The sequence below is a fragment of the Pseudophryne corroboree genome, chromosome 9 (assembly GCF_028390025.1).
Source record: "Pseudophryne corroboree isolate aPseCor3 chromosome 9, aPseCor3.hap2, whole genome shotgun sequence".
Taxonomy (NCBI): Eukaryota; Metazoa; Chordata; class Amphibia; order Anura; family Myobatrachidae; genus Pseudophryne; species Pseudophryne corroboree.
The window spans coordinates 437,370,845-437,383,568 of record NC_086452.1 but is presented as its reverse complement, the minus strand read 5'-3'; the positions used below and the strand labels follow the sequence as shown (position 1 = coordinate 437,383,568).

Genomic DNA, 12,724 nt, shown 5'->3' with positions numbered 1-12,724 from the left:
TGCGAACGCAACAGTCTGCATTCATATCTGAATAGCCCTCTATATATACGCCAGACTTCCAGAAAAGCCTGTTGAAGAGACTTGCAGGAATTTGCTCCAAGCCTTGAATGGCTTATTACAGTGGATTGTTATTATGACCAATAAATAGCTCTTTCCTGGGTCATTCAATGGGCTTCTTCCCTGAGTAGGTAAAAGTTTGGGGCTTCACCAGGCCCTGGATGACTTTGCAATATCCTGTGGACCTGTTGTGCCACTAGGAATTTGGGCTGGCCATTCTGGGTCATGGAGCGTAATGGGAACTCCTGGTATTCATGAGGCTTTGAGACAGGGAACCCACAATTCACAGCTCCAGGTTAGTTTTACTGTATAACAAACCAGTGGTCAGAAAGGTAAAAGCTGGTAGGTACTGCCAACACGGTGTTACAGCTAGCAATTCACCAACACTGAGGGATAGGCAGCACTGTTGTGGGAGCAGAGGGGCAGATGTATTAACCTGGAGAAGGGATAAAGAACGGATAAGTGGAAGGTGATAACGCACCAGCCAATCATAATCATTACAGATTTCTAAAATGACAGTTAGGAGCTGATTGGCTGGTGGGTTATCACATTGCGTTTATCCCTGCTTTATCACTTCTTTATCCCTTCTCCAGGCTTAATACATCTGCCCCAGGGTGCGCACTGCACAGGGCCCCTTGGTCAAGGGGGTACACCCTGTGTCCATTGCATTCACTTACCACCTGTCCATCCTGCCGGCTGGTGTTATTCTGGTGAAATTTTTCAGAAATATGGCGAGCAGCAGTATAGTGCACAAAGTAGGAGAGCGACTGACCCCATAGATGCCGCTCAAAAAGGTTTGCCCACGCGGCCATGCCTGTGCTATTGGGTATCTGCAATTAGATGTGATCTAGGTACAGCATGTAATGTGGAAATGTAACAGTGATGAAGGCAATACAGTAGTTTGTCTGCGGTCCCAGATACGCACACATCATCGCTTTATTCATCTTCTCCTCCAAATAACAAAGTAAATGAATTTAAATACAGACGTTTGTCTACCAGTTTTCTCATTTCCGTCAAGAAAGTTGCCAAGATTCATCATACAGATTTAGCTACAAACCTAACTTTTCCAGGAATGCCCGCGCCACACTTTCTTACCCTAGCAGCGTTCCTCCCAGAAGAGAGGGAGGGGTGGGGGTACGGTGGCTATGTCCTGGAAGGCAGCAGCCTTACTCCCACAACTGCCTGAATGATTGGGATAAGGTTATTCTCATTGGGGTGGGGCAGAGCCCAAAAATCAGGACCGGTAAGGTTACGTTATACCGTTATTAATAAAATGCGTACTTTACAGAGGAAATGGAATTTTACTCCACTCATTAAAAATTCTCATCTCCCCCAACTGAAAATAAGATCAACTGTTATTAACTGGTGGAAAGATTGATATGTATCAAAGTTGTTTCTAACATGTCTACTTGTGAGCTGGAGATTTTTTAGCTAGTAAAACTATTCAGTTTGAAAATACAGAACTCTGCACTCTTCCTGCCTTCCCTATTCACTACACTAGCACTTGGCAGGCAGCCCGAGGCTTCCATTTTGTGGTCTCATTAAAAAACATTCTTGCCTACCCTCCCGGTACTGCTGGAAGACTCCCGTAAGTCAGGTGGCGCTATGGCGGCATGTAAGTGCTTGTGACTGCAAAAGGGCTCCGTCGTCTCAGTTCCGTTAACTACAGGGCTATTTAGATTATCGTCTGATGGTTGTGCGCTCCCACCCCAGCAGAGGATCTAAGATACTTGCAATGAGCACCCATCTCTGAATAAGGCCCATCGGTACGACACTTGTAACCTACATAAAACCTCTCTGAGACAGGTGGGAGTGCTATAGCTTTAATCATTAGGAAGCGCTAGTGTAAAGCATTCCCGCAGTGTACCTTTAACATTTTTCACAACTGAAGTTATTGAACCCCTGATGAGGATTTCCCTTAGCAGTACAGTGTAATCCGTTGCTGTTCAATCATCGGATTCTTTTTCAGTGTTTTAAAACAAAGAAACACATGTGTCACTGTGAATCAGTTTGTGTTGTAGAAGGAAAAAAGAAGCTGGTTGAACCATTTCGCCTGCTTCAAATCAGTGTTGTGCTTCTCTAACCCGCATTCCCCCAACTCACAGGGGATCACCCTGCACTGGATGAGAACGGCTGGCAATATGCGGGCATGGTGGCGCAAAGCTATTTATTCTCCCTCCAGGGATGTCGTGGACACCCCAGGAGGGAGATTAGGTGTCGGCATACCGGCGGTCGGTATATCGAGTGCCTCCCCTGTAACATAAGTTTAATGAACCTGATCCATAGAGAAAGGGGTGGGCCCACGGGCAGTATGGCCCACTGGGGGTTTCCCCTGTGCCCCTGTGGGCCAGTCCAGCCCTGAAGTGGACGGAGATAAAGTGCCAGTCAATCAGCTCCTAACTGTCATGTTACAGGGAGTTTGGTGCATGTACTAAGCCTTGGAGAGAGATAAAGTTGTTGGTGATAAAATACCAACCAATCAGCTTCTAATTGACATTTCTCTGACGTCCTAAGTGGATGCTGGGACTCCGTAAGGACCATGGGGAATAGCGGCTCCGCAGGAGACTGGGCACAACTATAAAGAAAGCTTTAGGTCTAACTGGTGTGCACTGGCTCCTCCCACTTTGACCCTCCTCCAGACCTTTGTTAGAATTCTGTGCCCGGCCGAGCTGGATGCACACTAGGGGCTCTCCTGAGCTCCTAGAAGAAAGTATATTTAGGTTTTTTATTTTACAGTGAGATCTGCTGGCAACAGACTCACTGCAGCGAGGGACTAACGGGAGAAGAAGCGAACCTACCTAACTGGTGGTAGCTTGGGCTTCTTAGGCTACTGGACATCATTAGCTCCAGAGGGATCGACCGCATGGAACCGGCCATTGATGTTCGGTCCCGGAGCCGCGCCGCCAGCCTCCTTACAGAGCCAGAAGCATGAAAAGAACCGGAAAATCGGCGGCAGAAGACTTCAGTATTCACCAAGGTAGCGCACAGCACTGCAGCTATGCGCCATTGCTCCTCATGTACACCTCACACTTCGGTCACTGATGGGTGCAGGGCGCTGGGGGGGGGGGCGCCCTGAGGGCAATATATGACACCTTGGCTGGCAAATCTACATCATATATAGTCCTAGAGGCTATATAGATGTAAAAATACCCCTGCCAGTATTTCAGAAAAAGCGGGAGAAGTCCGCCGAAAAAGGGGCGGGGCTATCTCCCTCAGCACACTTGCGCCATTTTTCCCTCGCAGCTCCGCTGGAAGGAAGCTCCCTGGCTCTCCCCTGCAGTCTGAACACTACAGAAGGGTAAAAAAGAGAGGGGGGGGCACTAAATTTAGGCGCAGGATAGTTACATATATATATTATATATATAAAAAAGCAGCTATAAGGGAAAACACTCATAGTGGGATCCCTGTGTTATATAGCGCTCTGCTGTGTGCTGGCATACTCTCTCTCTGTCTCCCCAAAGGGCTTTGTGGGGTCCTGTCCTCTGTCAGAGCATTCCCTGTGTGGCTGCGGTGTGTCGGTACGGCTGTGTCGACATGTTTGATGAGGAAGCATATGTGGAGGCGGAGCAGATGCCTGTGAATGTGATGTCACCCCCTGCGGGGTCGACACCTGAGTGGATGGTGCTGTGGAAGGAATTACGTGATAGTGTTGACTCCTTGCATAAAAGGTTTGACGACATACCTAACGTGGGACAGCCGGCTTCTCAGCCTGTGCTTGCCCAGGCGTCTCAAAAGCCATCAGGGGCTCTAAAACTGATGTCGACACGGATACTGACTCCAGTGTCGACGACGATGAGACTAATGTAACTTCCAGTAGGGCCACACGTTACATGATTGAGGCAATGAAAAATGTGTTGCACATTTCTGATGTTACCCCTGGTACCACAAAAAAGGGTATTATGTTTGGAGAGAAAAAACTACCAGTAGTTTTTCCTCCATCTGAGGAGTTAAATGAAGTGTGTGAAGAAGCGTGGGCTTCTCCCGATAAGAAACTGGTAATTTCTAAGAGGTTACTAATGGCGTACCCTTTCCCGCCAGAGGATAGGTCACGCTGGGAAACATCCCCTAGGGTGGATAAAGCACTCACACGCTTATCAAAAAAGGTGGCACTACCCTCTCCGGATACGGCCGCCCTGAAGGAATCTACTGATGCTTCAGCCTGGATGTGCAGTGCTGCTGCTGCTGCGTGGTCAGATTCCCTATCAGAAAATATAGATACCCTAGATAGGGACACTATATTGCTAACCATAGAGCATATAAAAGACACAGTCTTATACATGAGGGATGCACAGAGGGATATTTGCCGGCTGGCATCCAAAATTAGTGCAATGTCCATTTCTGCCAGGAGCAGGAGATGCAGATTCCAAAAGACACATGGAAGTTCTGCCTTATAAGGGTGAGGATGGTCTCTCGGACCTCGTTTCCACAGCGACAGCTGGGAAGTCTACATTTTTACCCCATGTTCCCTCACAACCAAAGAAAGCACCGTATTATCAGGTACAGTCCTTTCGGCCCAATAAGGGCAAGCGGGTTAAAGGTGCGTCCTTTCTGCCCAGGGGCAGAGGTAGGGGCAAGAAGCTGCAGCATGCAGCCAGTTCCCAGGAGCAAAAGTCCTCCCCCGCTTCCTCTAAGTCCCCAGCATGACGCTGGGGCTCCACAGGCGGAGCCAGGTACGGTGGGGGCCCGTCTCAAAATTTTCAGCAATCAGTGGGCTCGCTCACAGGTGGACCCCTGGATTTTTCAAATAGTATCTCAGGGGTACATGCTGGAATTCGAGACGTCTCCTCCCCGCCGTTTCCTCAAATCTGCCTTGCCAACCACTCCCTCAGACAGGGAGGCAGTGTTACAGGCAATTCACAAGCTGTATTCACAACAGGTGATAGTAAAGGTACCCCTACTTCAACAAGGAAGGGGTTACTATTCCACAATGTTTGTGGTACCGAAACCGGACGGTTCGGTGAGACCCATTTTAAATTTGAAATCCTTGAACACATATATCAAAAAATTCAAGTTCAAGATGGAATCGCTCAGGGCGGTTATTGCAAGCCTGGACGAGGGGGATTACATGGTATCACTGGACATCAAGGATGCTTACCTGCATGTCCCCATTTACCATCCTCACCAGGAGTACCTCAGATTTGTGGTACAGGATTGTCATTACCAATTCCAGACGTTGCCGTTCGGTCTATCCACGGCTCCGAGGGTCTTTACCAAGGTAATGGCCGAAATGATGATACTCCTGCGAAAGAAAGGAGTTTTAATTATCCCGTACTTGAACGATCTCCTGATAAAGGCGAGGTCCAGAGAGCAGTTGTTAGTCGGGGTAGCACTATCTCGGGAAGTGCTACAACAGCACGGTTGGATTTGAAACATTCCAAAGTCACAGCTGGTTCCTACGACACGTCTACTGTTCCTAGGGATGGTTCTGGACACAGAACAGAAAAAAGTGTTTCTCCCGGAGGAGAAGGCCAAGGAGCTGTCATCTCTAGTCAGAGGCCTCCTGAAACCAAAACAGGTGTCGGTGCATCACTGCACGCGTATCCTGGGAAAAAAGGTAGCTTCTTACGAAGCGATTCCATTCGGCAGGTTCCATGCAAGAACTTTTCAGTGGGACCTGTTGGACAAGTGGTCCGGATCGCATCTTCAGATGCATCGTCTGATAACCCTGTCTCCAAGGACAAGGGTATCCCTGCTGTGGTGGCTGCAGAGTGCTCATCTTCAAGAGGGCCGCAGATTCGGCATACAGGACTGGGTCCTGGTGACCACGGATGCCAGCCTTCGAGGCTGGGGGGCAGTCACACAGGGAAGAAACTTCCAAGGACTATGGTCAAGTCAGGAGACTTCCGTGCACATAAATATTCTGGAACTAAGGGCCATTTACAATGCCCTAAGTCAGGCAAAACCACTGCTTCAAAACCAGCCGGTACTGATCCAGTCAGACAACATCACGGCGGTCGCCCATGTAAACCGACAGGGCGGCACGAGAAGCAGGACGGCGATGGCAGAAGCCACAAAAATTCTCCGATGGGCGGAGAATCATGTCTTAGCACTGTCAGCAGTGTTCATTCCGGGAGTGGACAACTGGGAAGCAGACTTCCTCAGCAGACACGACCTACACCCGGGAGAGTGGGGACTTCATCCAGAAGTCTTCCAACTGATTGTAAGCCGTTGGGAAAGGCCACAGGTGGACATGATGGCGTCCCGCCTAAACAAAAAACTAGAGAGATATTGCGCCAGGTCAAGAGACCCTCAGGCGATAGCTGTGGACGCTCTAGTGACACCGTGGGTGTACCAGTCGGTTTATGTGTTCCCTCCTCTGCCTCTCATACCAAAGGTACTGAGAATAATAAGAAGACGAGGAGTAAGAACGGTACTCGTGGTTCCGGATTGGCAAAGAAGAGCTTGGTACCCAGAACTTCAAGAAATGATAGCAGAGGACCCATGGCCTCTGCCGCTCAGACAGGATCTGCTACAGCAGGGGCCCTGTCTGTTCCAAGACTTACCGCGGCTGCGTTTGACGGCATGGCGGTTGAACACCGGATCCTAAAAGAAAAAGGCATTCCGGAGGAAGTCATTTCTACGCTGATTAAAGCTAGGAAAGAAGTAACCGCAAACCATTATCACCGTATCTGGCGGAAATATGTTGCGTGGTGTGAGGCCAGGAAGGCCCCAACAGAGGAATTTCAGCTGGGTCGTTTTCTGCACTTCCTACAGTCAGGAGTGACTATGGGCCTAAAATTGGGTTCCATTAAGGTCCAGATTTCGGCTCTGTCAATTTTCTTCCAGAAAGAACTGGCTTCACTGCCTGAAGTTCAGACATTTGTAAAGGGAGTGCTGCATATTCAACCCCCTTTTGTGCCTCCAGTGGCACCTTGGGATCTCAACGTGGTGTTGAGTTTCCTAAAATCACATTGGTTTGAGCCACTTAAGACCGTGGATCTGAAATATCTCACGTGGAAAGTGGTCATGTTATTGGCCTTGGCTTCGGCCAGGCGTGTGTCAGAATTGGCGGCTTTGTCATGTAAAATCCCTTATCTGATTTTCCATATGGATAGGGCAGAATGGAGGACTCGTCCCCAGTTTCTCCCTAAGGTGGTGTCAGCTTTTCACTTGAACCAACCTATTGTAGTACCTGCGGCTACTAGGGACTTGGAGGATTCCAAGTTACTGGACGTAGTCAGGGCCTTGGAAATGTATGTTTCCAGGACAGCTGGAGTCAGGAAGACTGACTCGCTTTTTATCCTGTATGCACCCAACAAGCTGGGTGCTCCTGCTTCTAAGCAGACTATTGCTCGCTGGATTTCTAGCACAATTCAGTTGGCACATTCTGCGGCTGGACTGCCGCATCCTAAATCAGTAAAAGCCCATTCCACGAGGAAAGTGGGCTCATCTGGGGCAGCTGCCCGAGGGGTCTCGGCTTTACAACTTTGCCGAGCTGCTACTTGGTCAGGGGCAAACACGTTTGCTAGATTCTACAAATTTGATACCCTGGCTGAGGAGGACCTTGAGTTCTCTCATTCGGTGCTGCAGAGTCATCCGCACTCTCCCGCCCGTTTGGGAGCTTTGGTATAATCCCCATGGTCCTTACGGAGTCCCAGCATCCACTTAGGACGTCAGAGAAAATAAGATTTTACTCACCGGTAAATCTATTTCTCGTAGTCCGTAGTGGATGCTGGGCGCCCATCCCAAGTGCGGATTGTCTGCAATACTTGTACAAAGTTATTGTTGTTAAAGGGTTATCGTTGAGCCATCTGTTGAGAGGCTCAGTTGTTATCATACTGTTAACTGGGTATAGTATCACGAGTTATACGGTGTGATTGGTGTGGCTGGTATGAGTCTTACCCGGGATTCAAAATCCTTCCTTATTGTGTCAGCTCTTCCGGGCACAGTATCCTAACTGAGGTCTGGAGGAGGGTCATAGTGGGAGGAGCCAGTGCACACCAGTTAGACCTAAAGCTTTCTTTATAGTTGTGCCCAGTCTCCTGCGGAGCCGCTATTCCCCATGGTCCTTACGGAGTCCCAGCATCCACTACGGACTACGAGAAATAGATTTACCGGTGAGTAAAATCTTATTTTTTCAAACCCATCCTTTAGCATGGCAGTTAAGAGCTGATTGGCTGGTACTTTATCTCTGTCCACTTTATCTGTTTTTCCAAGGCTTAGTACATACAGTCAGGGCCGGTTCTACACCTTGTGGCGCCCAGTGCGAAAGTTTCCACTGGTGCCTCCCCCCCCCCCACAGCAAAACAGGGGTGTGGCTTAATAGGGGAGGGGCGTGGCCACAGTTATGCCCCCAGTAGCTGTGCCCCCAGGTTTGCCCCAAGTAGTCCCCACCCCAGTTGATTTGCCCCCCTGTAGCTGTGCCCCCCTGTAGCAGTGCCCCCAGTAGCAGTGCCCCCTGTAGCAGTGCCCCCTGTAGCAGTGCCCCTAGTAGTTGTTCCCCTAGTAGTTGTTCCCCCTGTAGCTGTGCCCCTTGTAGTAGTGCTCCCTGTAGTAGTGCCTCCAGTAGCTGTGCCCCCAGTTGATTTGCCCCCAGTAGCTGTACCCCCGTAGCAGTGCCCCCAGTATGTGCCCCCTGTAGTTGTGCCCCCTGTAGATGTGCCCCTTGTAGCTGTGCAACCAGTAGTAGTGCCCCTTGTAACTGTGCCCCCAGTAGTAGTGCCCCCTGTAGTTGTGCCCCTTGTAGATGTGCCCCCTGTAGTAGTGCCCCTTGTAACTGTGCCCCCAGTAGTAGTGCCCCCAGTATGTGCCCCCTGTAGTTGTGCCCCCTGTAGATGTGCCCCTTGTAGTTCTGCCCCCTGTAGTAGTGCCCCTTGTAACTGTGCCCCCAGTAGTAGTGCCCCCAGTATGTGCCCCTTGTAGCCGCTTTGAAACCCTAAAAGAAAAATCACAATACTTACCAGCCTCGCTCCTGTCTCTGGGCGCCGGACCTTCTCTATGGGAGAGACGTCATGATGTTTCTCCCATAGCAGCACCGCACTGACACTAGGGGTCAATTTTGACCTCTAGTGTGAGTCAGCGACGCCGGCCGCAGCGGCCGCACACGGCGCTTGCTGAAGCCGGGGGCCGGGAGACGGGAGTGTGGAAGGAGGGAGGATAATTAGTAGCGGCTCTTGCCACGGCGGCGCCCTCAGGTTAGCGGCGCCCCGGGCAAAAAGCCTGCTTGCCCGTGGCAAGAGCTGCTACTGCATACAGTAGCCTTTAAAAATTTGTAACCGACAACCATGGGCCTGATTCAAGGACTGTTTTTGAGCCAACTGCGTGTGCATCTAAATCGCAAAACACAATGGGCGGGATATATCAAGCATCGCATGAACATCCTGCCACTCTCTGTATGCATAGCGGCGTTTATTAGTGCTGTATGAACGAAAAAAATCACAAAGGATAGCTCCTCCAGTAAGCACTGTCCTTTGCGATGATAGAACTTCCGGGTTTAGGACCCGGAGCACGTGCCACTGGGGATGCTGGCCTGGGAGGGATCTGATTGGATCCCTCTCAGAGGGCAGTGTGATAGAAGCCAATGTCAAAGTCAGAAAAATATCACGCTACACACTGCCATATTTGCACCTCATGCGAGTGCCTGTTGCACGTTCATGAGCCCTGCCGTGCGTGCGCATACTCGCCGCTGCGGGCACCCGCAGGCGCATGGTGTGCGCATTTACGGTAAAGTTTGTGTGCGTCTAGCGGGCGACTCGTTCGTTACATATTTAACTATATAATGTATTTTGTAGATCATGGTCCCCTTGATAGAATCTGAAAGTTTAGTTAATATAGCATGTTCATGGACAAAGAGATCCCTCTTTGTCTGATACGAAGGGTCAGACATGGGTCATACAGTGGTGTTTAGTATCCATCGGACGAGTATTTAATTAGCAATATTCCGGTGTTGGTTTGAAGCAGATTAATCGCTCGTGCGAATAGTTATGGACATAAGAAGTTTATGTACTTTTACTATTATTTGCACTTACTTATCCATGCGGCGGGAAACCTAGTTTCCCACCCACCTGAGCAGTTGGAAATGGTCTCAGCCCACCTGTATGAATCAACCTATGACCTTTTGTTATAATACTAAGACGAATTCCTGTGTCCAATGAACAATGAGATTGTAGGGACCATTGAATTGTATTGTGTGTGGGGCATAAATAGACAAGCCGACCATATCCAGCTCACTCTCTTCAACGGTTCTCATTGCTGATAATCGGGAGCTGGATATCGAGGCGCATGCGATCGTTCCCCTTGTGCGTAAGTTTTTCTCCGCAATCATATTGTCTTTATTGTTATTGTGAGCCATATCTCTCTCTCTCTCTCTCCTCCTCTTTCTCTCTCATTTTCCCTTAAACGTAATTGTATTGTATTGTATTTCCTGTGTAGTTATCTGGTTAGTTAGTCTATGTTATATTGTAGTGTATGACTTGTATTGTATTATTCTTTTTGCAAGTATAACATTCATATAAGGCGTTAGACCCTAAGCCCGGTATTTGTGTATTTCTTATAGTGTTAAGTATTCTCAGAGCGTCGGTGACGCTCGAACAGCTTTTGAGTTAATAAGGTTACACTGTGTTGCATCTACACTCTATCATTTCACTCAGGTTTTCCTGTATAATACATTGTTCATGGTTTACATATAAAGGTTTAACATTGTGAGCGTTAGCGCCGCTGGTGATCTCCTCGTGGTCCCGAGCGTTCGCTACGCTATAGCGAAACATTACGTTAGTCGGCAGCCAATAGCGTGCCTGTCTGTGATCTCTTGGCCGTGAGCGAACGTGACGCTTGAGCGTCTCGACTACGGCTAAGCGATCGTTACGCAACGTGCGTACCCTTACGGTATTCCATACGTCAATAGCGTACAGTGTTCTTAGACCTCTTAAAGGGTTTTAAGTAAGATAAATATTTAGCTTTGTCAATTGGCGGCTCGTCCGTCCTTCACATATCTGCACTAGGTAATTTCAGCAGACATTATCCATCAGCAAAGGGCGGGAGATCATATTGCTCGTAGTGCTGTCTGGATAAGCGTCTGCTTCGCTTAGTAAAGGGTGCTGAGGGAATCCGGAACCGGAGGTAAAAATAACACGCTAGTGTCTTTTAAAACTGTTTATTTCTGTCTTGCGTACGCACACACGCATATCTGCATTTCTTTTATTCGTGTATTTTCATATATCACTCTCCTGTTTGCCATTTTATAATTGATAAACGTGCTAAGAGAGATTTGTCGCTATTTCATAGTTAAAGTGTAAAAGTAATACATTAAGGGATAAAGTGCAAAACACGCACGCAGCTCTACCTAAAGATACAAGGAGAGATTGGTGTGGTGTTCGGTAGATGATCGAGGATCATCTACATTGATAAACATGTAAATTGTGTTACGGTGGATATTTGCTTTGCGTACACGTGTCTCTAACAAAGGGTGAGACTCGCGTACGCAACTCAAAGGCCGACGCACACAGCGTATATTACGTAACGGAGCGTCCGGGTACGCCCACGTAACAAATCACACACTAGTGTTATTGTAACAGGCGAAAAGGTGGCAACGCGATAAATAGCGCAAGTCTATTTTAGTGTCCGAAATTTAGACTAACAGATCCTTCTCCAAATTTACAACACATCTGGTCTAAAGGAAAGAAAATTTCTGCGCAGAAATAGAAATAGAAACAAAAGTGTACATGTGATGAGTGAGTGTTTTGTATATATAAGTTTATACAATTTTTGAGGTTGAACCACAAGAAGTCGAGTTCTCGCCGGGTACATACATGTAAGTGACGTGCATGGTGGCTAGGGAGGCATCCCTTGTTAAACATAAAATCTGAGCATTAGAGTATAGCAGACCAGGAGGTCATACTGTAGCACAGACCAGGAGGTCCAGAACAGACCAGGAGGTCCAGGTACAGCAGACAAGGAAGTCCGCTATAAATAAAATAAAGAGCACAACCCAGGGGGTTGGTGCAGAACCCATATAGGCCGATAAAGCTCATGCTGAAGGAATTCGCAGCCGTAATTTTCGATTCCACTGGTCACTCTGCACATAAGATTAGTTGCTTATGTGCAGACTGATTGTACCGCACGTAATTGTGTGCATTAGTTAATCTGACCAGTACCATTTGTGTACGAAACGGGTCATAAACACTATTTGTACATTCTGACGTGATTTGTGTAATTTTTTATTTTCTAAAGGGAGGTTCGCTGGTCACTCAGGAACTATCCAACAACCGATACTTGCTGGGAAACACGCCCCAGTAAATAAAGGTTCACAGGGGCCCTAGGTTGGGTACAACAGCTCTGGATACAGTGATTGCAGTACTGGCCAACGTGGGCGAGGAGTGAGTGGAGTACTTGGTAAACTTCGCCGCCGGCCTGCCCCGGACATCTTGGTTTTTGTAAGGGTTCGCTGAAGAAAAGCAACACCTGCAAGTTATGGGGGCCAGTTGTTCAGGTAGGGGGCGATCAACCTTGGTTCGGGTTGATTTAGTAAACCGACCAATCGGGTCGGCAAGGTATGTAATGTGTGAAAAATACGGTTCACACACAGAGGTTTTATGTGATGAATGGGAGAGAATGACGGTACATGACAGGGAGAAGTTCCCAAGAGTAGGCAGCTTTAGCCCAGAAGTGTTACTAAATCTAAGGAGAAGGATAGGTCTTATTAAACCAGCAAAGAGACGGATCAAACATT

General features: G+C 48.3%; 1 protein-coding gene across 1 annotated transcript in view; it reads right to left on the bottom strand.

Moving 5' to 3' along the window:
- Nucleotides 1-12,724, bottom strand: part of FRMD4B (FERM domain containing 4B) — a 326,444-nt gene that overhangs the window by 197,655 nt on the left and 116,065 nt on the right. The gene's annotated exons all lie outside the window — the stretch shown is intronic.